The sequence below is a fragment of the Podarcis vaucheri genome (assembly GCF_965113315.1).
Source record: "Podarcis vaucheri genome assembly, chromosome: 1".
NCBI lineage: Eukaryota > Metazoa > Chordata > Lepidosauria > Squamata > Lacertidae > Podarcis > Podarcis vaucheri.
In genome coordinates, this window is record NC_138759.1 from 113,010,265 (window position 1) to 113,037,569 (window position 27,305).

At 42.9% G+C, this 27,305-nt stretch overlaps 1 protein-coding gene across 4 annotated transcripts in view; it reads left to right on the forward strand.

Annotated features, from left to right (window-relative positions):
• Positions 1-27,305, forward strand: part of B3GALT1 (beta-1,3-galactosyltransferase 1) — a 344,225-nt gene that overhangs the window by 144,371 nt on the left and 172,549 nt on the right. For all 4 annotated transcript variants that reach the window (XM_082237023.1, XM_082237024.1, XM_082237022.1 and 1 more), the window contains exon 3: positions 14,478-14,642. The gene's annotated coding sequence lies outside the window, so the exon portion shown is untranslated. The remainder of the gene's footprint in view (positions 1-14,477; positions 14,643-27,305) is intronic.

Consider the following 27,305-nt stretch of genomic DNA (forward strand, 5'->3'; position numbering starts at 1 on the left):
ACTTTTTCCCCCTTTGCAAAGAGAAAAGATGTGAATGTCAAATATTCTCTAGAGCCAGCACAGGCTTCCCTTTGGCTGATTCTGTCCTTTTTTCAACTTTTGCTTTTCTAAAGAGTTTCTCTGAGGGAGGTAAAATGGAACAAGGTGGGCTATGAGATTTATGAATAATAAAAAGCAAAGAGCTGCATTTTAAGTGCACACATATCACTTTTGACAAAAATTTTTCACTATTAACTATTTGCGTAACGTTTCTACGGGCTTCTCACGGTGATTAAACTTCACTCTGGCATATGAGGAATGCCTTTCTGTGTAAAGCCTCCCTTAAACAATATCTGAGGAGGAATTCGATGCAGAAATAAGGAGATGGCTCCATCAGTGCAAGCATTTCTCCTTGCCCTATAGAGCACTTGTCCCTCTCCCCGCTATGCTATTCTAGAGGGTCTCCTGACACACTGTGCTAGCAAAAGTCCTTGCATTGACTTCCACTAGCAGGTCCTGTGGCTGAACCTAGCCCTTCATTGTTTTGAACAACGTCTGATGATACGACCTCCCAGAATTCCTCAGCCCGTTGCAAGTGATGGGATTGTTGAAGGCAATTTTTTGTACAGCCCCACCCCTCTGGGGAAAAAACAAACCAATGTTGGCAGTAGGGGGTGAAAGTGTGAAAAGGACCTTCTAAAAACCCACCTCAAATATGGTTTTAGACTTCTTTTTAAAAATTGCTTACCACGTCATGCCTAAACTATGACTGCATTAAAAATCAGTGGAACAGAAATTCCAGTAACAGAGGGAAGGGGGGATTTCAGGACCCTAGAATTTTTGAATAGTTTTGTCAGTATTGGCCACTTACGGTGGTGGTAGAAAGAATTCCAGGAGTGGGGAACTGTCATGACCCTTGAATCCAGCAGCAATGCAGACACCGAATCGGAGGGTGCAGAGGCACCAGATAGGGAGCTGGGTCAAGTTCAGCCCCTAGAAGAACCTCCCAGAATCACTGGCACCTGTAGGGCTAGAGGAGGGTTTCCCAAACTTTGGTCTCCAGCTGTTTTGGGGTGACAGGAGTTGTGGCCCAAGTTTGGGAAACCCTTGGGCTAGAGCCTGGACCCTCACAGGCACCTTCTCCTGGACCGGGTACCTCCCACTGCATGTCATCAACTTAGTGGCTCATGGAGTGCACCAGGAGGGAGGCAATGAAAGAGAGGAGGGGTTCCTGTCTACAGGCCAGAGGACTGGCCCTTTAAAGCTCTGAAGTTCTCTACAAGAGGGTGAAGCCTAGAAAAGATAGTCTGGAGACAGGGACTTAAAAGGGCTCAGTCTGCTCCCAACTTTTGCCAGAGTAAGTTACTTATTTAGAGTTATCCATGGTCCAGCAACTTCTGCCTTGCCACTCTACTGACTCTGTGAGATCCAACATTGGACCAAAACACAACAGGGACATTGGAATGGTAGCTGCCGGTTGTTCATTGCAAATAAATTCAGATGCCACCACAAACAACTGCAAAACTATTTAAAAAAACAAAAAAACACTTCAGCAATAGAAGAACAGGAGATCACTGTTCTCTTCCCACCATCATTGAAACCATTTTTTAAAAGTCTGAATCCTGTTTCTAAAATCTCCCAGTTCAAGGGCTTCAAATAACACACACAATGTTGGAAGTTTGGTTCTGGAAGTTTTCTGTTCACTCCGAGTGTGGGTATAACACAGCTATAATTATCATCAAATGTTGCCTACGGCAAGATTTGAAGTGAGCTATTGAAGAGTCATAGTCAAGCTAAACATCTGTAGGAATTGGGAGGTAAAGTAAAATTATTCTGAGATTTGTGGAATTTTTTCCGGGGCTTTTTGTGTGTCTATAGAAATTTTACCTAGTGGTAAAAATAATTGGGGGGGGGGATTCCCCTGCTCAGAGGAAATGTGGAAGGTGGTTAAAATAATTTTGATAAGTGATGGGGTGAGGAAAAGAGCTTACACATCTAACTGATAGCTAATTTGCATGTTTACATGCATCACTAGATATTTCAGCTTTCACTCCAGGAATTATCTCTGGATGACTACCAGATTAACAGGTGAACTGCCACTGCTGAAAAGTATTAAGTTTGACAGAATCCAGGTGATGTGAAAGCTTTGACTGAGGTGTTTGATCTGTGGCAACCGTTTTATGTTTGGAAGTATGAGATTTCATTTCAGACATAGCCATATAAAAGGCAGAGATTAAGATTTTAAATAAATAAATAAATAAATAAATAAATAAATAAATAAATAAATCCACACACATTGGGAAACGTTTCTTTCTAAGTCCTATCCTAATTCAGCCATTTCTTTTCAGTTGAAGTGAATAGCATAGGCCCATCATCCTTGCACTTCACGAACTTCACGTACCACCTTCTTTTCTCAAAAATCTCCTTCCCAGAGAAGCCCAGCAAAAGGTGGGTCATCATAAATCACCATGCCTAACCACCAGTTTTAGGCAACCCTGTAGATTAACCCACACAATCTGTACAGGGTCAATCAAGTGCTACTTGTGTAAATTGACTGCTTAGTGAAATGGCTTGTGATTTTGTCCCTCAAATCAGCCTTCCCCTAACTTCGTATCCTCCAGATGATGACTGGCAATGTTGGCTAGGGCTGGTGATAGTTGGTGGCCCAAATGTCTAGAACACACCAGGATGGGGAAGGCTGCCCTTTGCTTTTGTTGTTGTGTTTCTAATAATCCTAAACTGATGGGTTCCATAGTTCTGCCCACAATATGCTGTGCTTTTCCCTTGTGGTCTGTCAACCTCTCAGGCAATGACTGCAACAAAATCGCTCACCACTTTCAGCCCAGTGTTTCCCACAGCTTCTCTAATTCTGACAAATTGCAGTTATTATATTCCTTCCCCTGTTGCAAAGGGAGGTTTGGCTGGTGCTGATCTGTGCCATGGACTGGAAGCAAGGAAGCAAATGCCGTCATACTTTTGTGTGTGTGCATTTATATATTGCCATTTATATATTGCCATATATTTGGCTTTTGTCTTGGATCCTTGCTCCATATTCCTTCTAGATTTCAGAGGCATTTGAAATGACATTCAGATTCCCTTGTCTTTACATGATCCAATTCGAAGGGAAAGATTGCAGCAGCTGTTTGTGGCCTGCAGTGTTTGTTGCACCTTCTACAGCATCACAGAACAAAGTTTCATTAGTGAGGGACACTGTAGAGTGAGGTGAGAACTATTGTTTCTTTTCTTTTTTGGTACAATTTTTATTAAGTTTTTCTATTTTACATTTTAGAATATTCATTTAAACAACCTCAAAATATCAGTGACTCTTCTTCTCTTTCCATGGTTCAGTTTTCATGCCATAGATCCCTGCGTATTTTACATAAACTAAATCATTTATTGCATTTTTACATCCACCAAAACTTATTTACACTGTTGAATTTATCTTAAAGCTGCCAATGTTTTCAATGTACACAATTTTCAACCATATATTCAATAAACATTTTCCAATCTTCTTTAAACGTATATTCTTCTTGTTCTCTTATTCTATAAGTCAAGTCTGCAAGCTGTGCATATTCCATCAGTTTAAGTTGCCATTCTTCTTTAGTTGGGACCTCACTCATTTTCCATTTTGGGACTAACAAAACACGGGCCGCAGTAGTGGCATACATAAATAGCTTTTTTTGACACCTGGGAATTCCCATCTGAATTATCCCCGACAAAAAGGACTCTGTTTTTTGTTTTGTTTTGTTTTGTTTTTGGAAAAGTACTCTTAAACACTTTTTTCAATTCATTATAAATTATCTCCCAGTGCTCTTTCACTCTCTTTCAACCCAAGAGCTACATCTCCTTCTAAACAAGCATCCAAGAGCTGCTTGTCAGTGGTGTGCAGAGCCAGAGATGCACATGGCTGTTAACAGCAAATGTAAACGTTTACCTTTGTACAGCACGCTAGTTTCTAGACACTCACACACCCGTCTCCATCCTCCATTCAAGAAGTCAAAAAGCATCCTCAGAGTTCAAGGATACATCCCAGCATGGTAAAAACAGAGGCAGCAAGGATGTGGCCTGGGGAGAATTGGTATGAGCTAGGGAGCATTCTAAGGGCAAGATAGACACTTGGAGGGCTGCATTTCGCCCTGAGGCCTCAGGTTCCCCACCCTTGCTGTTGATCTATGGTCTCTGAAATATGGGATGCCTTCTGAGTTCTAACCCACTCTGTCCTATGGAACTGTGTGATTCTTAAATCCAAGCTGTCCCGCAAAATAAAGGCAGCTGGCAACACTAATGTTTCCCCATTTCTGCTGCAATTGCTAATTAGATTCCAGATGTTGTTTTAAAGGTGTTAAACTTCTACAGCCCAACATGGAGTCATCCTTATGATCGGAAACTACATTTGTAGCCCTGTGCTATAATGACACAGGACACAATCTGTTGGCAGGTTCTCCTGAGTAAGCTTTACCGAAATGAAGGAGAGCACTTGAAGGAGGGTTTTTACACCTGAAATTATATTAGGTTTCATCAGCATATTTCAACGTAGTAATTTCCTCACCCAGATCCTTTGACTCATTTGTGCCTCCTTCATTTTTCCAGGCTTTAGAAGAAGTACCCAAAGAATGCAAATGAACGTTTCTGTGACTTCTCACTGGAAAAAATCACTAATGCCTTAGCACTGTTGAGCATTGCAAGTAAAAGTGAGAAAATAAATCCCAAACCCTTAAAAAACAAAAACCTGTCTCCTGCTTTGGTTTAAAACTGCCTTCTGCAAATTGGTTCCTTCCAGATGATTTTAATCCAAAACTCCCACCATCCCAGATCACTGGCTGGGACTCTTTGGAGTTGTTGTCCAAAAGATCTGAAGGCCCCAGGTCTGGGAAGGCTAGTCAGCAGGGTCAAATGATCCTGTCTTTTCCCCAACACATTATTCTATCTCTTTTAAAGATGATGGAGGCACTTCTTCATTATTTGTTGAATGTTGCTTTGATTCTTTGCAAGACCTTGCTCTGTGATTTCATAATTCAATACAAGCTGAGCAGTTACAGTCGCAAAGGTCAACCATCCATTCAATCACTTCCTTGCTGGTGTGCTTTCATTTGTTTTCTGTCTTTGGGGAGCTCCAGGCAGCACATATGAGGTTGTCCTACTTTGTTCTCACAATAGCCTTCTGAAGTGCATGCTTTATTTCTCTATGACCAATCAAGGAGCTTCATGGCTGAAACTTGGGTGCCCACAATCTCTTTTAATCTGTTGTACTGTGTAGAAACTGGGATAACAAAAGACTGGCCTGTGAATTCAAGGTGGTTCTTGCTAACTGGGCCCTGTCTTGATTCACCTGCATTGATCGGACCTTTTGCATGCAACCAGTATGTGGAGGCTCTGGATCCTGTACCCAAAAGTCTGCAGACTTTTGGCAGGACACCAATCCTGCATATGAAGCCTCTGATGCACAATGACTGATCCATGCAGAGAGAACGAAGGAGGGCTGGCATTGTTATCCCAATCACCCTCTCCATGCAGTGAGTGCACCCACTTTAAGAATATCTGCACAGGGCTTCCATCTCGGGGGGAAATGCATCAAATTACTTCACTCTCATTGTCTTCATTTTCAATTCATAGCTATCTATCTGTCTATTTCTCCCCCACCCTCTTAATGAACGTGCACCACACAGGGCAGCTTGTGACAATCTAAAATCAAAATAAAATCAAAACGCATTGAAATACAAATAATACAACGATAGCATTACATAAAATCCTTGGCATTTAACATCCTTTTTAAAAGTAGCAAGAGCCAAGATCACAGGTGAAAAATAACCTCCACTGTTTATACTCAGCAGTCAAAATTCTGCTGAAATAGAACTGTACTTTTCAGCCAGCAAACAAAATCTCGAGGGGTTACTGGAGGTCGGATGAAGTATTTGACCCCATGACCCCCACAAATTAAGAAATTTATCCCAACTCCACAAAAGTCCCCAAGCCGTTCCCACTTTTGTGGGAGATGACCACAAAGGCATTGGGGATAGGATTTTGGCACAGAGAATTACAGAAATGCACCCTGAATGTCAAATCAAGTTTGCCATGGGCTTGTGTTTATTTAAGCACACACATTTATTTAGAAGTTGAACAAGCAATAGTGGCTACTGAACTATGTAATGCAAAAGAATAAAGAGTCAATCTGATCCATTTACTCATTTATGCAAACTTGTTTGTTCTATAATCACAATATCCCCCACTTTGAAATGATGATAAATACCTCTTCAAAGGATAGAGAGCACAAAATAAGCTGATGTTGTAGAAAAGGCAAATGAAATAAAAAAAGAGGCATGGGACTAGAGGAAAGAAATACACAAAGAAATGGGAGGGGGGAGAGCCCACCATAATTTAAATAGAATAATTGGAAATACCCACAATAGAGTTGAATAAACTTATCTTCAAGACCGTGATTTCTTATTGTAATCTAGGCAGACCCATAATGTTTTGCTGTTATTGCATTAAACTTCTTAAAATATGAGTTTATATGCTGAATTTTGAGTTGTTGCAAAAAAAAGGAAAAATGAAACAAGGGGAGCAATGCATACCCAGAGTTCTGTGCAAAACATCACTATTTTACTCTTAAGAATCACCTTCACGCCACAGAAATGATCAGTTTTCAGATGTGACTCTGCTGATCCCCTGTTGGGGGAGAAGGGAGAAGGAATAGGGCACCGTATTTTTCGCTCCATAAGACGCACCTGACCATAAGACGCACCTAGATTTTAGAAGAGGAAAACAAGAAAAAAATATTCTGAACGAAACAGTGGGTGTATGATTTTTGTGGTTCATGCTGTAGACACAAATATGATATGTGATTTGTCGGTGAGTTTGGGGTACCCCAATGCAAAAATCCTGAGGATCCCTGTGGACCCGTGCTTTGTAACCACATTTTTGCACCATTACGGCCCCACGAAACAGTGGATGTGTGTGTGTTTTGGTGCAGGCTGTAGCCACGGACATGCTATGTAATCTGATGGAGAATTTGGGGTGACCCAATGCAAAAATCCTGAGGATCCAGGTGCTTTTACCTCCCCCCTCCCAGGCAGCCTCCTTTATCTCTAGAGTCTCTTATCTCCCTCCCGATCCCTTGCCGATCAGCTGTTCAGTGGCTTTGTTTCAATACCCCCTTCCCTCTTGTTTGCCTTAGTGTCTTTTCCTTAGCTGGAGCATTTTTTTGCTCCTCCTTTTCTTCTAATTTCTCTCCTCATTGCTTTAATCTTCCAGTCTCCTCTCCTTGCAAGTTCGCTGTCTTTCCCTCCCCCCTCCACGATCTGTTTTTTGCCCCTGGGCAATTCGGCTCCAGGGACCACACATTTGCTCCATAAGACGCAAATACATTTCCCCTTACTTTTTAGGAGGAAAAAAGTGTCTTATGGAGCGAAAAATACGGTACCTTCACATCATCCTTACCCTCACAGGATGAGCATGACCAAAGCAACCTGCATTGTTCAGGTGTTCAGTTGTGTATATGCAGTGCCTGAAAAGTGGACCACCATCACCACCTCTCCCTCTATTCTGGCCAGTATATTGTGTATTGTTTATATTGCATTGATATTTAAGTTTTATTTGCACCTCTCTTACCCCACCTTGGTATCTTTTAGCTAGGAAGTGTTTTAAGTGTATGCATACATAAATCTTAATACTGAGCAATCATCCCCTAAATAGCCATCATTTTTGGTACACAATGCGATTGGCAAGGATAACCTGCAGAAACGACACAAAACCCCAAACATACATTAAGTAAAAGAGAAACAAAGCCACCCATCATTGCCTCTCTACCTCTTCCCCCCTTTTCTTCCTAATGTAACACTAACGTCTCAACAAATGAAATTGACCTGCAGAAAATGTAACTTGAAAAAAGAGACATTGCACATACTTTTATAAACCAAGAAATCTTTATAAATTAATTAAAAAAGCAATAAAAAGGAGATAAACTTTCAAGAGCTCAGACAACAATTAGGATATTTTCTTGTTAGGATACCATCAGAATAATGCCTCAATCCCATGCGCACTTAACCTGAAATAGAAGTAAATCCAGCTGAGCTTACTGAATGAGGCTTACTTCTGAGTAGACACGCCTAGGATTGTGCTGAAAAAAACTGGTCGTCACCCAGAAGCTGTGGAAAGAAAATAGGTTTTTTTTAAGTAGACGCTTTCAGCGAACACCTGGGAATGAAGAGTTTGATTAAGAGTCACTTCTATAGATTCAGGCAGAGAAGGTCATGCTTTGCTAACACATAGGAGTCATCTGAAGAATATTATTACCGTGATGGATGAGAGGAAGGCCGTAGATCATAGAATCATAGAATCAGAGTTGGAAGAGACCACAAGGGCCATCGAGTCCAACCCCCTGCCAAGCAGGAAACACCATCAGAGCACTCCTGACATATGGTTGTCAAGCCTCTGCTTAAAGACCTCCAAAGTAGGAGACTCCACCACACTCCTTGGCAGCAAATTCCACTGTCGAACAGCTCTTACTGTCAGGAAGTTCTTCCGAATGTTTAGGTGGAATCTTCTTTCTTGTAGTTTGGATCCATTGCTCCGTGTCCGCTTCTCTGGAGCAGCAGAAAACAACCTTTCTCCCTCCTCTATGTGACATCCTTTTATATATTTGAACATGGCTATCATATCACCCCTTAACCTCCTCTTCTCCAGGCTAAACATGCCCAGCTCCCTTAGCCGTTCCTCATAAGGCATCGTTTCCAGGCCTTTGACCATTTTGGTTGCCCTCCTCTGGACACGTTCCAGTTTGTCAGTGTCCTTCTTGAACTGTGGTGCCCAGAACTGGACACAGTACTCCAGGTGTGGTCAGACCAGAGCAGAATACAGTGGCACTATTACTTCCCTTGATCTAGATGCTATACTCCTATAGATTTAGTATACTGTTAATTTGACAAGCGTCTGCCATTAGAAATTAATGGTTAAAGCAAGCAAGCAAGGAGGTAGCAGGTATATTAAAATCCCAGTTAGAATATCTTTCCTAATGAGACATACTAAGATCCCCACTTCACCATTATGAGATAATTCAGTTATTTTTGGGAGCAGATTTGCAGCCAGGTTTGAAATACAGATTCACTCTGGGTTGCAGCCAATGTTAGTTCTACTCAGTGTAGGCTCACTGAAATGAATGAGCACAGCTTTGTTGTTGTTGCTTAGTCATGTCTGACTCTTCGTGACCCCATGAACCAGAGCACGCCAGGCACTCCTGTCTTCCACTGCCTACTGCAGTTTGGTCAAACTCATGTTTGTAGCTTTGAGAACACTGTCCAAACCATCTCATCCTCTGTCGTCCCCTTTTCCTTGTGCCCTCCATCTTTCCCAACATCTGGGTCTTTTCCAGGGAGCCTTCTCTTCTCATGAGGTGGCCAAAGTATTGGAGCCTCGGCTTCAGGATCTGTCCTTCCAGTGAGCACTTAGGGCTGATTTCCTTAAGAATGGATAGGTTTGATCTTCTTGCAATCCATGGGACTCTCAAGAGTCTCCTCCAGCACCATAATTCAAAAGCATCAATTCTTCAGTGATCAGCCTTCTTTATGGTCCAGCTCTCACTTCCATACATCACCACTGGGAAAACCATACCTTTAACTATACAGATCTTTGTCGGCAAGGCGATGTCTCTGCTTTTTAAGCTGCTGTCTAGGTTTGTCATAGGACGCGGGTGGCGCTGTGGGTAAAAGCCTCAGCGCCTAGGGCTTGCCGATCGAAAGGTCGGCGGTTCGAATCCCCGTGACGGGGTGCGCTCCCGCTGCTCGGTCCCAGCGCCTGCCAACCTAGCAGTTCGAAAGCACCCCCGGGTGCAAGTAGATAAATAGGTACCGCTTACCAGCGGGAAGGTAAACAGCGTTCCGTGTGCTGCGCTGGCTCGCCAGATGCAGCTTTGTCACGCTGGCCACGTGACCCGGAAGTGTCTCCGGACAGCGCTGGCCCCCGGCCTATAGATGTGAGATGGGCGCACAAACCCCAGAGTCTGTCAAGACTGGCCCGTTCGGGCAGGGGTACCTTTACCTTTACCTTTAGGTTTGTCATTGCTTTTCTCCCAAGAAGCGTCTTTTATTTTCGTGACTGCTGTCACCATCTACAGTGATTATGGAGCCCAAGAAAGTGAAATCTCTCACTGCCTCCATTTCTTCCCCTTCTATTTGCCAGGAGGTGATGGGACCAGTGGCCATGATCTTAGTCTTTTTGATGTTGAGCTTCAGACCATATTTTGCGCTCTCCTCTTTCACCCTCATTAAAAGGTTCTTCACAGCTTACTTTGGTCTATTCATTTAAATGGGTTTCGTCTGAGTAGATTTAGTTGGATAGAACCCCTTGTTGCAAGCCAGCACCTTTGAATTCAGTTCTGGCTTAAGATTGAGAATGCCACTTCTGTTAGCCAGCCCTCTGTGGCAGCTCTTCCCCTTTCCAGGCAAAACAAAGAAACTTGCCTTTCATCCTCCGGCACCAAAAACGGAAGGGTGTGTTTTGGGTACATAAGCACATCCCTTATGAGAACAGCAGAATGCCTATTGTTGGCTCCCCTACTTTTCATCTCTGTGACTGGAAATTTCAATAGATTATTAGCAGGAACCACCAAAGGCTGTGCTCCAGAAATAAAATACAAACTTTAGTAGGCAAGGCAAGGATTGTTATGTGGCTGTTGGAAAACAGGGAGCTTTCTGACTACAGAACACTGTTCAGTGGCAAGGCACATGCTGTGCCCTGGGTTCAAACCATGGGATCCCAAGGTGGGCTTAGAAAGACGCCTGCCTGAAACTCTGGGGTTAGGCTCTTCATATTTCCCTTTGGCCTCCGCTGCCATTTTCTCTGGCATTTCTGAATATTGTGGGGGAGGGGCAGTTTTATGCAAAAAATATATAGGTGTTATATCTTTATTTACTCCAGTTTTTATATTGCGCTTCCCACAGCAAGCTTAGAGCAACATACATCATCCACTCCCTCTCCCATAATCCTCCCAACAATCCTGCCAGAAAAGTTAGGCTGTCAAATAGGGATTGGCCCAAGGTCACTCAGTGGACCGGGGGGATTTGAACCTGGATCTCCCTGATTCTTGCCTGACACTCTGACCCAGTGGTATAGATTACAGAACTTCAGACCCAGGGATTCAAACCTAGTCCTCTAAGCCTCTCTGCCTGGCCTTCAGAGAAAAAGGTTCCCTACCCATGCTCTAACCACTACAGTAAGTTGCAGTAAGACTTGAGAATCCCAGAAGAGAGAGAAGAAGAGTTTTGGATTTGATATCCCGCCTTTCACTCCCTTTAAGGAGTCTCAAAGCGGCTAACATTCTCCTTTCCCTTCCTCCCCCAGGACAATACCAGCTCAGCAAACCATTGCTGCTCACTGCTTGATTGCTGTTCACCCCTCCTCTTTGCTTGTGACAGCTACATGCATCCAACCTTTTTTCCCATTTCCCCTCTTTGGCCCCCAAACTCTGAAGATTGGTATCCACTATTCTTTGTTTGGCTTTGTTCGCTACATATTTTGGGGCATAAATAGGAAAGATTTTTCCCCACCTGCAGCGTTTAATTTCGAAACGAGTATTCTCATTACAGGCAAATGATTTGCTCTCTCAGGAAAGGATGCCGAAAAGACACATTCCCTGATATACCCAACCTCATCAAGCATCTCGGTTCTTGCTTCCAGCTGTAAATAGACTCAATGCGCACCTGCCTGCCGTGAACTTTGCAGACACATTTCTTCAAGATGTTAAAAGACTGCTGGTCTGGACTAGGCATGCCTCTCCTCTTGTAAATTAGAATCCACATCCTTTCCCTCCAACACATTTTCCTCCAAGCTGGATAACCATAGCAAAAAAGGAAGCTGGTAGATTCCATTGTCAAAAGTAAATATACTTTTCTTTCCCAGTTCCTCTGTCATCCTTGGTTTGGTTGAGTGCAAGGCGGTGTGTGCGTGTGCGCGCAGAGATGACAGATGGCTTCTGCAAACTAATCACAGATAGCATTGTGTGTGTTTTTCGTGTAGTACATGCATTTCCAGGCAAATTACGAGCTGCTTTCATTTAATATTCTCCCTGCAAGAAGCCGGACGCTTTAATAGAATGTGGCATGCTCCAAGGAAATGCACAGCGGACCCACACAAATGCAAATTGCATTAAGACATGATTAAACCCGGTGCTCTGTAAGAAGCAACATTACAGATAACAGTGGCTTGCTGATTTGGGAATCTGGGTATGTGTGTGCTTTGTGGAGCATTTGAGGTGGTGCAGGCAATGATGAGCTTTCTTCCCGAGGCACAATTTCCAAAAAGAGGTTTAAGAAGTCGGGTCCTGAAACTTGTATATTGGAGCTCATTTGTTCTGCACATGCCTGGGAGTGGCTTGCTTACTACTGCATTCTGCTTGGCAGGCTAAGCCGGCATTTCCCAAGCTATGTGCCAAGGGAGCAAACTAGCATGCCGCAAGAGGGGATGGCAAGTTCCTTGGGAATCAGCTCAACAGTAGTGTCCACTGCTATGTGTCCATGCGTGAGAGAAGGCCCCTCTGAGCCAGCCAGTGTGGTGTAGTGGTTAAGAGCGGTAGTCTCGTAACCTGGGGAACTGGGTTCGCATCTCCGCTCCTCCACATGCAGCTGCTGGGTGACCTTGGGCCAGTCACACTTCTTTGAAGTCTCTCAGCCCCACTCACCTCACAGAGTGTTTGTTGTGGGGGAGAAAGGGAAAGGAGAATGTTAGCCACTTTGAGACTCCTTAAAGGGAGTGAAAGGCGGGATATCAAATCCAAACTCCTCCTCCTCCTCCTCTTCTTCTTCTTCCTCCTCCTCCTCCTCCTCCTCCTCCTCCTCCTCCTCCTTCTACTGATGTCAGGATGGAGATACCATCTCCATTGGAGGCTTTTTAACAGAGGCTGGGTGGCCATCTGTCAAGGGTCCTTTAGCTGTGATTCCTGCATTGCAGGGATTGGAGTGGATGGCCTTTGACACCCCTTCCAACTCTACAATTCCTTGATTCTGTCTTAAGGGAGACAATCCCAAAGTGTGCTTAACTCTCCAGAGAGCAGGTCCCATCCCTTAGCTTTGTCTAACTTGGCAAAGGGGAAGATAATTAGGCAAATTTTGAGAAATGCAGAGCTAAGGCAATTCAAAATAATAATTTATTATTTGTACCCCGTCCATCTGACTGGGTTGCCCCCAGCCACTCTGAGCAGCTTCCAGCATATATAAAAACATAGTAAAACATTTAAGCCTTAGAAACCTTCCCTATACAGGGCTGCCTTCAGATGTTTCCTAAATGTTATATAATTACTCATTATATAGGGACGCGGGTGGCGCTGTGGTCTAAACTACTGAGTCTAGAGCTTGCTGATAGGAAGGTCAGCGGTTTGAATCCCCACGACGGTGTGAGCTCCCGTTGCTCGGTCCCTGCTCCTGCCAACCTAGCAGTTCGAAAACACGCCCCAAAAGTGCAAGTAGATAAATGGGTACCTCTCCAGTGGGAAGGTAAACGGTGTTTCTGTGTGCTGCTCTGGTTTCACCAGAAGCAGCTTGTCATGTTGCCCACATGACCCGGAAAAACTGTCTGCGGACAAACATCGGCTCCCTTGGCCAGTAAAGCGAGATGAGCGCCACAACCCCAGAGTCATTTGTGACTGGACTTAACTGTCAGGGGTCCTTTACCTTTACCTTTACTCATTGTATACCATCTGATGGGCATTCCACAGGGTGGGTGCCACAACCAAGAAGGCCCTCTGCCTGGTTCCCTGTAGCTTCACTTCTCTCAGTGAGGGAACTGCCAGAAGGCCCTCAGTGCTGGATCCCAGTGTCCAGGCTAAACAATGGGGGTGGAGAAAGATGCTCCTTCAGTACTGCTTGCCACAGAGCAAAGGCCATTCATTACTCTCTTCTGTTTGGACATTGATAGAAATCCTATAGAACTTGCCCCACTGCAGAATTTCTTGCCCCATCTCCATTCCCCTTAACTAATGAGTGGCTAACATGGTGTCATCCAGATGTTATTACACTCCAACTCCCATCAGCTTCAGCCAGCCTGGACAATGGTCAGGGAGAATGAGAATTGTAGTCCAGCAATATCTTGAGGAGTAAGCTACCCTGCCCTAAATCTTCCAGAAGGATGCCTGCTAGTCTCAAGTGCCCAACACACAGGCATGTTCAGTAAGGGAAAACTGCAAGCTTATTCCCTATTGCAACTTCAACAGACTGTGAGCTGTTGCTGACCATTATGTACAGTTAGCACCACTGCTGAGCTAATAACCAATAAACAGCATCTTGTCTTCTCAGCCACTCCTCCCATTCCACCAAAAGATAATCAGCTGACCAGCCCATCAGTTAAAGGCAACCCCCTCACAGGCAGGTTCCACTGGATTTTATTTTCTCCTTCATTCATGCTGGGATTATCTTAATGTCTGCTCTCTAAACAGGTCATTAAGAGCTTTTCTGATATAAACTGTCATTCTCTTGGTTTGTTTCTTGTTGTTTTTTGTTTTTTTAAAAAAACAGGTTCGGCTTCAGGCAGCCCTATTCTTTTTGATGTCAAGTGGGGTGGACACAGTCAAGTATGGCAGAGAATGAAGAACTATTGACAAGATGGGTGTGGCGATGCAATGGCAAGAATGTCAGATTTTTAAACGGAAGCAGAAAAAACAGGACGTCTTGAGAAGTTAGGTGAGTAATTCAGAAAGCTGCATAGAAAAATGTAATTATGCGGAAACAGTGTAACATTTCTCTAATGTTGAAAAAACAACAGCAACAACAACACACACCCCATGCTCAAGAGATTAATTTATTATGTGTCTCCTATCTATCTATCTATCTATCTATCTATCATCTATCTATCTATCTATTTCTATTCAGGTCTTCTCCTCTATGTATTTCCCAATGCACCTCCATATTCCCATTGGCACTGCCCCTCATGCTTCGGAAAGGGCTCTCTTTAAAGGCAAACCTAGTATATGTGTGCAAGCTCCTTCTGTGCTGTAGAATCCTAATCTTGCAGGATTCCAAATTATGGGAGAAGCCTTCATGTGCCAAGACCAAAACATGGGTGGTGAGAACAAGGCCTGAGGCCAACAGTTAACAAGAGACGGGTGTGTTAAAGCGGTTGTGTGTTAAATGTGCTTGGACTTATTTGAGACTGGGGGATTTGAACGAAAAGAGAGAGAGAGAGAGGTGGGACCATGTTATGAGAAGGGTTTGCGGTATGAGTGACAGAAAAGAGGACTAGATCAGGTTGTAATACAACACAATCCTAAGCGTCAACATATGAAAAGCCTACTGGCTTAGGCCAGTGGCCCATCTACTCCAGAATTTTATTCTCACAGTGAACAGCCAGATACCGAAAGAAAGCGCACAAGGAGGACTTGAGCACAATGGCACTCTCTCCACTTCTGTTTCCCGGCAACTGGCCTTCAGAGGCAGAACAGAGCCATTGTGGCTGGGAGCCATTGATAGCTTCCCATTGGTGGCAATCACTACCTCTTCTGAGAGTAAATTCCATGATTTAGGCATGTGAAGAAGTACTTTCTTTGGTCTGTCCTGAATCTTGGGTAAATAATAATTTAAAAATTATTATTTATACCCCACCCATCTGTCTGGCTTGCCCCAGCCACTCTGATGAAGAAGAAGAAGAAGAGTTTGGATTTAATATCCCGCTTTATCACTACCCAAAGGAGTCTCAAAGTGGCTAACATTCTCCTTTCCCTTCCTCCCCCACAACAAACACTCTGTGAGGTGAGTGGGGCTGAGAGACTTCAGAGAAGTGTGACTAGCCCAAGGTCACCCAGCAGCTGCATGTGGAGGAGCGAGGAAGCGAACCCAGTTCACCAGATTACGAGACTACCGCTCTTAACCACTACACCACACTGGCTCTCTGGGCAGCTTCCAGCACATATAGAAACATAATAGAACATCAAACATTAAAAACTTCCCAGTATAGGGCTGCCTTCAGATGTCTTCTAAAAGCTGTGTAGTTCTTTATTTCTTTGTAATCTGCTGGGAGGGTGTTCCACAGGGAGGACGTCACTGCTGAGAAGACCCTCTGCCTGGTTCCCTGTAACGTCTCGCAGTGAGGGAACCACCAGAAGGCCCTCAGAGCTGGACCTCAGTATCTGGACAGTATCTGTTGAGAGATGCTCCTTTGGGTATACAAGGCCGAGGCCGTTTAGGACTTTAAAGGTCAGCACCGACACTTTGAATTGTGTTCAGAAACATACTGGGAGCCTGTGTAGATCCTTAAGGCCGGTATTATATGGTCCCGGCAGCCACTCCCAGTCACCAGTCTAGCTGCCACATTCTGAATTAGTTGTAAATGTCACTGACGAAAATGGAAATTATTCTATTGTTGGTGTCCATAGGTTTGCTCACCTAGAGAGGAGGTTGACTGAGGGTTGGTTCAGTTGGAGGAGAGTAGGTTATGGACTGAGCCATAATGGGAAGGAACAGTAGAAAGTTCTGCCTGGCTTTGTGTACAGAGATCTGTACACAACTGGGTTCGCCCAGTTCTTTGTCTTCTACTGAGAATTCAGGAGCAGGTTTTATATGCCAGCTATGGCTGGGTTACGAGAGGCAGTACTCCTCAGCTACAAGCTGCATGGAGTTGCAGCTGATCCCATTTGCCATATGGCGTGATATTATTTATTATTTCCTCTGGGAATGTGCTAAGGATTAAAAGAGAAGTGAACATTTCAAGGTGAATAGAATGATAATCAGAAGTTAACCTACTGTAGTCCTTGATAACACCAGTGTGATATCTAATTGAGATACGGCAGAGGGGAGGAGTGAAATACCACAGAGAGCTTGGTGGACGATTTTCAAGGCCCTAGTGCTGAACAGACAATGTAATCCTATTAGGAACATCTGAACAGGAAGAAATCTCCCAACTATTTTATTTAAAAGCCCCTCAGACAAATCAAAAGTAATCAAAGCTGAGAAATCCCAAGCTTTTCAACAATTGCAACGCAACTATGCATCAGATTTTCTAGGGTAATCTCCAAAAAATGTTAATCCAATAATCTCCAAAAGAGATTCTCCATATGCATAGCTGTAGCAAATATGTCCACAGGCTGAGTGGTATTAACATTAACAAAAATTCATTTACTGAAAGGGATTAAAGAAAAATATTCTTAAATTATTTCAAAATTGGGACAAGTGAGAAGGATTTAGCAAGGAAAGAGTGGAAAAACCCACAGATTCTTTTTTAAAACAAAGTGTCAGGTTAATCCACTGTGAAAATAATGCAAATCTAATTTAAAAATGCAAGTGGCTTTTAATAAATGAAACAGTTGCCTGAAGGAAAGCTGCTAGCTAAAGATCCTAGTGTATTTTGGTTTTGGTTTTGACTGTGCATTGTTGTTGTTCGGTCTTTTAGTCATGTCTGACTCTTCATGACCCCATGGACCAGAGCACACCAGTTCAGTCAAACTCATGCTGGTAGCTTCGAGAACACTGTCCAACCATCTCATCCTCTGTTGTTCCCTTCTCCTTGTGCCCTCAATCTTTCCCAACATCAGGGTCTTTTCCAGGGAGTCTTCTCTTCTCATGAGGTGGCCAAAGTATTGGAGCCTCAGTTTCAGGATCCTGTCCTTCCAGTGAGCACTCAGGGCTGATTTCCTTAAGAATGGATAGGTTTGATCTTCTTGCAGTCCATGGGACTCTCAAGAGTCTCCTCCAGCACCATAATTCAAAAGTATCAATTCTTTGGCAATCAGCTTTCTTTATGGTCCAGCTCTCACTTCCATACAACACTACTGGGAAAACCATAGCTTTAACTATACAGACCTTTGTCGGCAAGATGATGTCTCTGCTTTTTAAGATGCTGTCTAGGTTTGTCATCACTTTTCTCCCAAGAAGCAGGCGTCTTTTAATTTCATGACTGCTGTCACTATCTGCAGTGATCATGGAGCCCAAGAAAGTAAAATCTCTCACTGCCTCCATTTCTTCCCCTTCTATTTGCCAGGAGGTGATGGGACCAGTGGCCATGATCTTAGTTTTTTTGATGTTGAGCTTCAGGCCATATTTTGCGCTCTCCTCTTTTACCATCATTAAAAAGTTCTTTAATTCCTCCTCACTTTTTGCCATCAAGGTTGTGTCATCTGCATATCTGAGGTTGATGGTATTTCTTCCGGCAGTCTTAATTCCAGTTTGGGATTCATCCAGCCCAGCCTTTCGCATGATGAATTCTGCATATAAGTTAAATAAGCAGGGAGACTGTGCATTATCCTGGTGTTAAAAAAAGGCAAAGAGTTTGTCCACATCCATTCTTGGTTCACTTTCAGACTGTGCCTTTAAACAGTGGGTTCCGTCTTCATGCAGCTTCGTTCCATCTCATTATCCCACTTGCGACCTTCTGCAGCAGTGACAGAACCGAAGCACTCACTGTGCCACTGTGTCACAGGGCTCAAGGGACAGCGAGCTTCTTTGCCTGCAAATACCCACAGAAATGAGCATAGCGAGCTGCCATATACCAAATCAGACCACTGGTCCACCAAATTCAGTATTGTCAACACTGACTTGCAGCAGCTCCTCAGGATTCCAGGCAGGGGTCTTTCCCAGTTGTGTCTAGACATTCCAGGAGTTGAACTTGAGGGTTTTTGCATGCAAAGCATGCGCTCTGCCCATGAGCCATGGCCTTCCAATGTGTTGTTGTTGTTGTTTTATTTGAAACCCCATGGCCTTCCTTAAATCTCAGTACTCCATACCTGGAAGTGAATCTAGGACTCTTATGCATGTAAGCAGAGCTTTCCAAACTTCAGGTTGGTGACTCACTTTGTGAGCATGCATAATTTTGTGACACTGTAATTCAGTATTACTAGCAAACCAGAGGTTAAACTAGCCCCTTTCCATCCCCAGGAGGAGCGCGGGGAGCATTCGAGTGACACACTGCAGCTGGCACACTGTGTGTATCGCGACACACAGTTTGGAAAGCTGTGATGTAAGGCATGTGCATAACGGTGGTCATAGTAACATTATACAGAACCAAAGACAGAACCTACCTGGACAGAGCTATTTCAGTTTTTGCCTGTGTATTCTCCTGGAGTAAAAACAAAAAAAACAAAAGGGCAAATGCTTTATCCACATCCACTAATTGATATCAGAATATGTCAGGGTATGTCGACATTGATTTCCAGATGCAGCAAATGCCAACAGTTAAAACGTAAAGGGTCACACACTTTAAATAACAGCTTGAAGTTAATTGGTGCCCAAAACGTGTTTTGGAAGCCAGTGGCATTCAATAGGACAAGCTGGTGTTGCTCACCTGCCTTCCGAACACGGAGCATCACTGCTGGCTCCCGAGAGGCAGAGGAGTGAAACTCAAGATTTAACAAAGAGCCCCCGGCAAAGTAAAGATTCTCCTTGTTTGTTGTCGCTGCTGTGTTTTTCATATGCGCCATAGGTTTTGTAGTCTTAAGGCTGTATTTTACCTATTGCAAAAATCAGCTCAGAGCCTGACTTGTCCTCATTCCATCTGCTGGAGTTAGGCTGAAGGCTTATAAAATATTTGGGAATAAAGCTCTGGAACAACTGTATTTGATTTGCTCCTCATCTTCTGCCGCGTTTCCTTCTTGGACGGTGAACTATTTAGTCAAGTTTCTGTGTTTTGCATTAAAATAATCCTGTTGCAATGTAATAAACTGGCAGGCTATGGAAAAAAGAGAAATTGCCCTCGCTACCAAATTGAATTCTGTGGGTTTGGACTTTAAATACTGCAGCACATTCCAAAGGCATCTCACGGCATGAAAGATTTAAGTGGGTTCTTTTAGCAATGAAGAAAGTTGCTGTGTATTCAGTGGAAAACTTTGGCTATGAACCATCGGGTGATGCGCATGCATGGCCAGCTGTGGAAAAGGACACCATGTGCCCCGTGTTCTCAGAGCATGTAGCCTATGAGGGACACTTCATGTGGAGCTCAGCACGGCAGTTTCTCTTACCATACTATTGGTTTATTTAGAAAGGCTAAGTTCTCCAGGGGTTATCTTTTATTGCTACAGATTCTAGAGGAGTAACCCTGTTGGCCTTTTGCCACAAAAACAGCAGTGAGTCATGTGCCATCCTAAAAACTTATTTTGCTGTAAGCTTTCATGGGCTAGCGCTCACCTTATCAGCTCCTGAATTGGTCACTTAAGCAGTATGTAGGGCTATGCATTGGGCCCTGCAATCCAATTTTGGACCCGTATCAGGTGTTTTGGAGCAGCCCCAGACTGACCCACAATGATCTCTGACTGACCTGACCCAATTCAGGGGCATTGCACAGTGTTTAATTGGGGCTTAAACCCCTAATTAAATGTCGTTGGAAGGTGGGGGTGCATGCAGGTTGCTTGTATATCTGCTCCCCCTCCCCTCGATGCCAGTCCATCAATCCTTTTGACAGCCCTGGTCGGTGGGTGATCTGGGGCTGCCTCTACCTGTTCTGGACAAATTATGGGTTGAGCTGAATCACTTCATTTATGGTTGCCATATTTCAAAGAGTAAAAACCTGGAGACCCCAAAAGTTGTTGAACTTTTTTTAGGAAGACCCCCAAAATATGAGCTTTTTGGGGTAAACCCTAAAATTATTGAGCGTGGGGGTTTGGGTTTTGTTTTTACAAAAACACCAAAAACCCCGCGATTTTTCGATTGACTTGCTTAAGATCCAAGACAAAGCGCCGCCTTCCAGAAATCCCCCCTGGACATCAATACCGCTTTTGAAATCCTGGTAATATCCGGGAAAATCCAGACTTGTGGCAGCCCTACTTTATTAGGTTCTGAATCTGGGATGTAAAAAAATCTGATGCAAAGCCTGTCTGTGTGTCCTGGGTGTGAGTTGAACACATATAGAACCCCTCTTGTTACAGATGTTCCCCCTCATAAGACAGCATAAGAGAAAATGGCAACACATGTCTTATATGAGAAATACCTTATGTATGGTTCATATTTAGTTGTTATAATGTGCATATCTGTAATAACCTTAGTATCAGAAATCTAAATATCACTGTTCCCGTTCCCATAGCAATCAATCATGTAGCTCGTTTCCCTTTGCACAATGCTACAATATGGTGCTTGCATGTAAGTAACTCATAGGACAGCCGCACCAACACATACCAATGACTTTTACATTTATTTATAAAAAGAACCTTTTTCTGAGACTCTAGAGAGCCATTGGCAGTCAAAACAGACAATACTGACCCACATGGACAAATAGTCTGACATGGTATAAGGCAGTTTCTTAGGATAGTATCACCCAATCTCATAGGAAGTAAGTTAATAGCCCTTATACCCACTGTGCTTCTACATGACACCAATAGTCTCCAATAATCATCAGAAGATACAACTCCTGTGTGTGTGTGTGTGTGTGTGTGTGTGTGTGTGTTTTACAACAGGATAGCCCTAATTTTTAAACTGCTGCCCTCTATTGTTGAAATCTATGGCCATCCTGATTGCTTTCTTTACATTAGCAGCCACTAGAATTTGAACAACTTTAAATAATTTCTGGAATGAGAACCCCCTTTCTTTAAAATGTCATAAGCAATTGTTGCCGGAGCATGAACTTTTCAGAATCATCCCACTAAAATTAATTTGTCTGCCAGTTAAGAGAAGAGCACAATGATTTCTTTTAAAGCTCTGGGGTTTTGTTGCGTTTGGCATATCTGCATTTGCATCCCTATTATTTTTCAGTGAATGTGAGAAAAATGATGTTTGACAGACCAGACATTTCTTTGAAAGCTGCACATTGAATATTTCCTTTGTGGTGCGCCCCCCTCCCCAGTATTAAAATTTTCCAAGTGTTTGGCAAAAGTCAGTTACCCTGATAATAAAACTGTCTTTGCTAAAATGTAAAAAAGATGAAAAGGCTGGAAATGGCTTTTGCTGTTTTTCGGTGTGGACAGCCAAAGTTGGCCTTTGAACAAGAGAAACTCAATTTTTAAATCATATATATACGGAATGGAATGGAGCTACTATGTTAAAGTTGCTGAAAATATTGACTCTTGTTTGGAAGCAGCTCAAAAGAACTCACTCCTTTGATTATAGCCTGTTGGTTGTCTTGTAATGACCCCAAATTATATCAAAACATCTAAGTAGTAAAGCCACAAGAGTCTTTAACTCCCAGCCAAGAGAGAGACTTTTCTCCCTCTCAGATGCTTGGAAGCATCTGAGGTCAAATGGGAAGTCTGCTTAATTTAATCGCTGACAAAACCATTGTCATTACGTACTGCATATTAGTTGTGTGATGGGTTCTCCTCCTCTTAAAGGTTTTTCAATTCATTTGAAGTCATAGTAAAGGGAAAGAAAGGTGCCAAAAAAAACCCAAGTGTTTTTTTGGGGGTGGGATGATGTAGAATCTCAGTACTGTTTCGTCTAATATTGGAAGGACTGTGAGCTGCAAGGACGATTATGATTTCTTGATAATGGAATTTTAAACAGTGTGAGATCCAATGGCTTGACCTATTTACATATATCGCAAGCTATTAAAGGATTCCTTTGGGCTTAGCTACTCTTATTCTTTAGAGGACGGACAGGAAGTGGGTGATAGAATTACCGGTAGGTTTCCTCCCCAGGAGGATCCAGCTGGGTGACTGGAAGAGCTGGAGCAGGAATGAGCAAGCAGACACACAAACAGAGGCTGCTTCCAGACTGTCGCTATTTTAAGGCAGGAGTGAATCACGCACTGGCAAATTCAGGTAGCACAATTAAAGTTGATTTGGAGGTCTTGCACAGCAAACCTTCTTCTCCTAATGCTTCATGGAAAGCCGTGGGGAGATGCTTTGGGAAGTATGGGGTGACCTTTGCTTGACACAATGTAATATATCCTTCTCGCAAGCAAAGGAGGATGAAAGCTCAGTAGATAGCCGACATCTTCTAACCTCCCCACAACAAATCAAGATAAATGCTCAATTAGCAGGTTACCTGGAAGTGACCTGAGTATCATGACACTGAGGAGAACCTCAAGAGCACAGGAGAATCTGGAGACAAGATTAAGAGTTTTCTTGGTGGCCAGCACAAGGCAGGAAGTTGCTCTAGGAAGAATTTATGGATTGAATTTATGGACTTAGAAGGTCCCGGCGCACCTGTTTCCTTACCCCATCTATAGTAGAAAAGACAATTCTGGAAAAATGTTGCAGAAATTGATTTAGGCTCATATAATAATTTGGCCTTCATTGATAGTGCTAATGTGTTTATTGCTGGAATGATTGTGTGGGCTAGATACCAGACAGGACAAAGTGTTCCATCTGTCTTTGGCTGGCTAGGAAAAATCCAAGATAATGTTGAAAGGGAGAATTAAAAAGAAAAGAAAAAATGCAGAGATGAAATGAAGGATGTTTGTTACTGGAAATGTTCTTTTCTTAATTATTGGAGGTGGCAAAAGAGATATGGCATCATAAGATATTTTATTGTTTGCATTTTGTAGTTGTGCTTTAAAGCATTTCTCGTTCTGCAATGCTGTCGTCCTCAGGCGGGCATCCCAAGGTCATAAGAAACAACGCAAAGACATCAAAGCAAGAGAGGTCTGGTGTCAGGTGCCTCTTTTCCATAGAAGCACCTGCATCCTTGTCCTACTAATGTCAGAGCTCTGGTGTCGACAGAAGTACTAAGGGGTCATGCTATGGGTGGCTTGGAAGGTGGCCTGGGACTGACCTGGATCTGAAGGATCTGATGCCTTCTGAATCTCCAAGCAGGCCTGGCAAGGTGCTGGATGAGATGGTTCAACTGCTTTTGGCTTTCCCTCAACCCCTCCTTAAGCACCTGTGTTATTAAGCTATGTTGGAATTGTACAGTACATTTTTGTCAGTTTTGAAAACTATGAAAGAGGGTTGGCCCTAGCTTCTTGAGGAAAGGCTTTTGGGAAACTTGGTGCAGAATAGCCCTTTACCTATCCAGGGAGGGGGAGGGGTTGATGAATTGCAAGCACAGCTAGTGAAGGTGGAAAGGAATGGGATAGGTCAGTGGAGAAAATGCTCCAGAGCCATTGGCAACATCAAAGGAGGCACATGCAAATATTCCACCAGCAAGTTGAAGCTAGCTAATTTGTGCTTTCTGAAACAGCACACAAACACAGCCATTCTTCAGAATTTGTTCAGTGCAGTTCTCCAGCCAAGCAATGTGCAAGCGAATGCATGTACCAGGGTTATAAATAAAGAAGCATTTGAAAATGCACCTATGAGTGAAAAGAATGCACAAAATTGAATCCTACTGGGGGAGACTGTATACAAAAATGTGTACATTAGCTGAAATTTGCACTACTCTCTGTGTTTCAGGAGAAATTTGTACTAAAATGCCTATTTTTTAAAGGATTTTCCAAAAAAAAATCATAAGGATCTTAAAAAAAAAAGCAACCACAAACTGATATGGAAATGTGGAGGACTGGCTGAAAAAATGAGAACCTGGGAAAATCCAGAATGGCCGGATTTGCCCATTCCTATCTCAAAGGCTGGCTCCATGGAGAAATAACTGGGGGAGCCACCTGCAGGGGAGAGTTGGAAGGTGCAGAAAGGATTTGACACTGCCATTCCCCGCTCCCATCCAACAGTTCTCCTCAACAAATCTTCACTCTGCCTCCCACTCCACAATTCAGGTTGACAGATGTAGGTTTCTTTGCATAATGGGTGGTTTTGCCCTGAGCGCATTTTCCTGGCCGTGTGGGTAGTCTCTTGGATCAATACTGTGTTATTCTGTAATCCATTTGATGTACCTTTCTTCTCCCCTCTGAAGGCCAGAGTACAAGTTGTGAATATTTTCATATATTTTAACTTGGCAATTGTTCTGGCTGGAAGCAACCAACAGCATACTGAGCAGATTCAGTCATATTTGAAATGGGAGTTTAACAGAAGCCTCATTCTGGAATGGCAACTAAAGGTATATCCTACCCCTCTGCAAGAAAATGAACCCAAGGCACGTTACAAAATCTAATATCCTTGGTGCCTGGTTTGTTTGTTTTTTTTTTGTTTTTGTTTTTTTTTTTTTTGCTTTATATTAATATAGGTACTGATTGGGCTGATATCAGCTAGTCATCTTTATACGGAAGAGTCCTGAAGAGTGTGAGTAACTGATGGCCCCACTTGCCCAATGGCTCACAACATTTCTCTTTTTCTGATCCACTGCGAAGTTGACTGTCTTGTGGCCTTCAAAGAGTTGCATATAGTGGTTAATGGTTTCATGGAAGTGCCTCTCAGTTTGGTGCTTGACTCTTGCAAAGGATGAATTGTAGGCAATAGTCAGAGCCAACGGGCTGAGCTAGAAGAGAAAGCTAAGGAAACAGATACACAGAAACTTGCCAGAGCCAAGGAGCCCATTGTTGATGTTGGTTGTAAATTCCAAACTCAAACAGGAAGTCTCTTATAGACCTAGATTGATGGGTGGGGGCAGTCCAGTTCCCCAGTTTAGTTCATTACAAACAAGATGTTCCAAGCAACAGTTCTAATGCTTCAACACACAGGGAAACTGTAACAGTACCAAAAATTCTCATTTCGAGCCCTGGCAGCTCCTGGCAGCCATATTCATTAGAGACTATGCCAACCCTGGCCCCAAAACTAAGTCATGGACAGCATTAGAATCTTAGAACTGCAATTAGAATCTTAGAAATGACTTAGTTGGATTCCGTAGATTATTTTTTGTTAATGATTTATCTGCCACAAACCCATGCTTGTTAATTATGCCATGACAATGCCAGCTGCTTCAGAACAAACCCTTATTATGGCAAGTCTAAATCAGATGGAAATTTAATCTTGGGGAATACAACAGAAAGTCAAATGTCCTATTACTTCTGCAAAAATAACATGTTTGAACTGACATGATTTCCCTCAACAAAAGGCTATCTGATTTGCTTGAATTGCATTCATCCACAAGAGGTATACATTTCTCTCTCTCTTTTTTTCTTACTGTTTAGAACTTTATTGAATTTTGTTTGACACCACAGATGACAGTAAAAGTGATTAATTGCCTCTCATAATTGGAGTTTCATTCCAGTGGTTATTGCTTGTCAGTATCAATTAATAGCTCCACGAAAACCTCATTCATTTCACAATATTAAAGAATGATGGCTTGTGGGAATTATGCTAAACTAGCATTTTCAATTAGGCTTTGAATTTTATAGTGTACTGAATAATAGTTTACGGTTTTATAATAGTTAGCAGTGATGGGTTATTGTTGTATTGTAATCACACTAATCACACATATACGTTTCTCTGCAGAAATGCCATTATTGTAGGCATCATCTTTTAAAAGAAAACAACAAAAACAGACAATTGTATGTAATTGTTGCTTTTAAAGTAAAGCTTCTTTGGGGTACATAAGAGGACAAATTTGACTGTCTCAATTATATAGCTTTGTTTCGTTAATTAGGAAATGAGCACTGTTTTGAAGAAATGAAACAGAACTTGTCTACAGTTGTCTAACCATACAATGGAAAACGTTCTTCTGCTTTAATGTCTGTTAGAGTCATGCCAGGGCTAAGTGGCTTCAGAATGCCAGTTTAACCTTGTAAAATGTGGAAACACAAAGCCATTCTCTCCAAAATGGTCTTGGTTGTCGGCAATGTTAAACTCTGCATTAAGCTTGAAGACTAGAAAACAACTAACAAAAGGCTCTTTTATTTGTTAGATTCCGTAGCCTATTTTTGGTGACCACTTTCCCAGTCAATTAGACATTTATTTTTCTTTTGCTCCTAACCATATACATATATATATCCCTATGAATCTCCCTGTGTCCCTTTCTTCCATTGATTTTTGCTTAATTAATGTTAGTGGAATGTGTATATACATTCTTTTCCTGTGACTGTTTTTCTCAAACCCACAAGTGTCCTCACCCAGTAGGAACGATACATATGCAGAACAGGTTTCCATTTGCAGATTGGCACACCAACACACCCCAAAAGTTCACATTCCTACTCTCTAAAAGAAGGCATATATGAATCCGTCCATTTCGGCCCATGTCACCTTTGCACATATTCCACTTCTATGTTAATCTCAAAATATGCATTTAAAAGTGTGTCTTCTCTCAGAATAAATATTCAAACATATGCTTTGATAGGTCCTCTGTTGAGCCGCAATGTAACATTCAAGCAAGTGCTGATTCCGCTGCATAGTTAAGTTCTGATCTCAAGCTTAGTCTCAAATGGGAAGTTTTTAATGTTTGAAGTTTTATTCTCTTTTTAATGTTCTGTTGAAAGCTGCCCAGAGTGGCTGGGAAAACCCAGCCAGATGGGCAGGGTAGAAATTATTATTTCAGGAGGACTCCCCTGAGTGAGTGCTTGAGGGCCCTGCTCTTGCCACTTACCATCTGGCTTGGGGCGGGGCCTGGGGCCTCATAAAGGACTGCGTGCTGCTTGCTGCCTGCTGCCCAGGAGGACTCCCCTGAGTG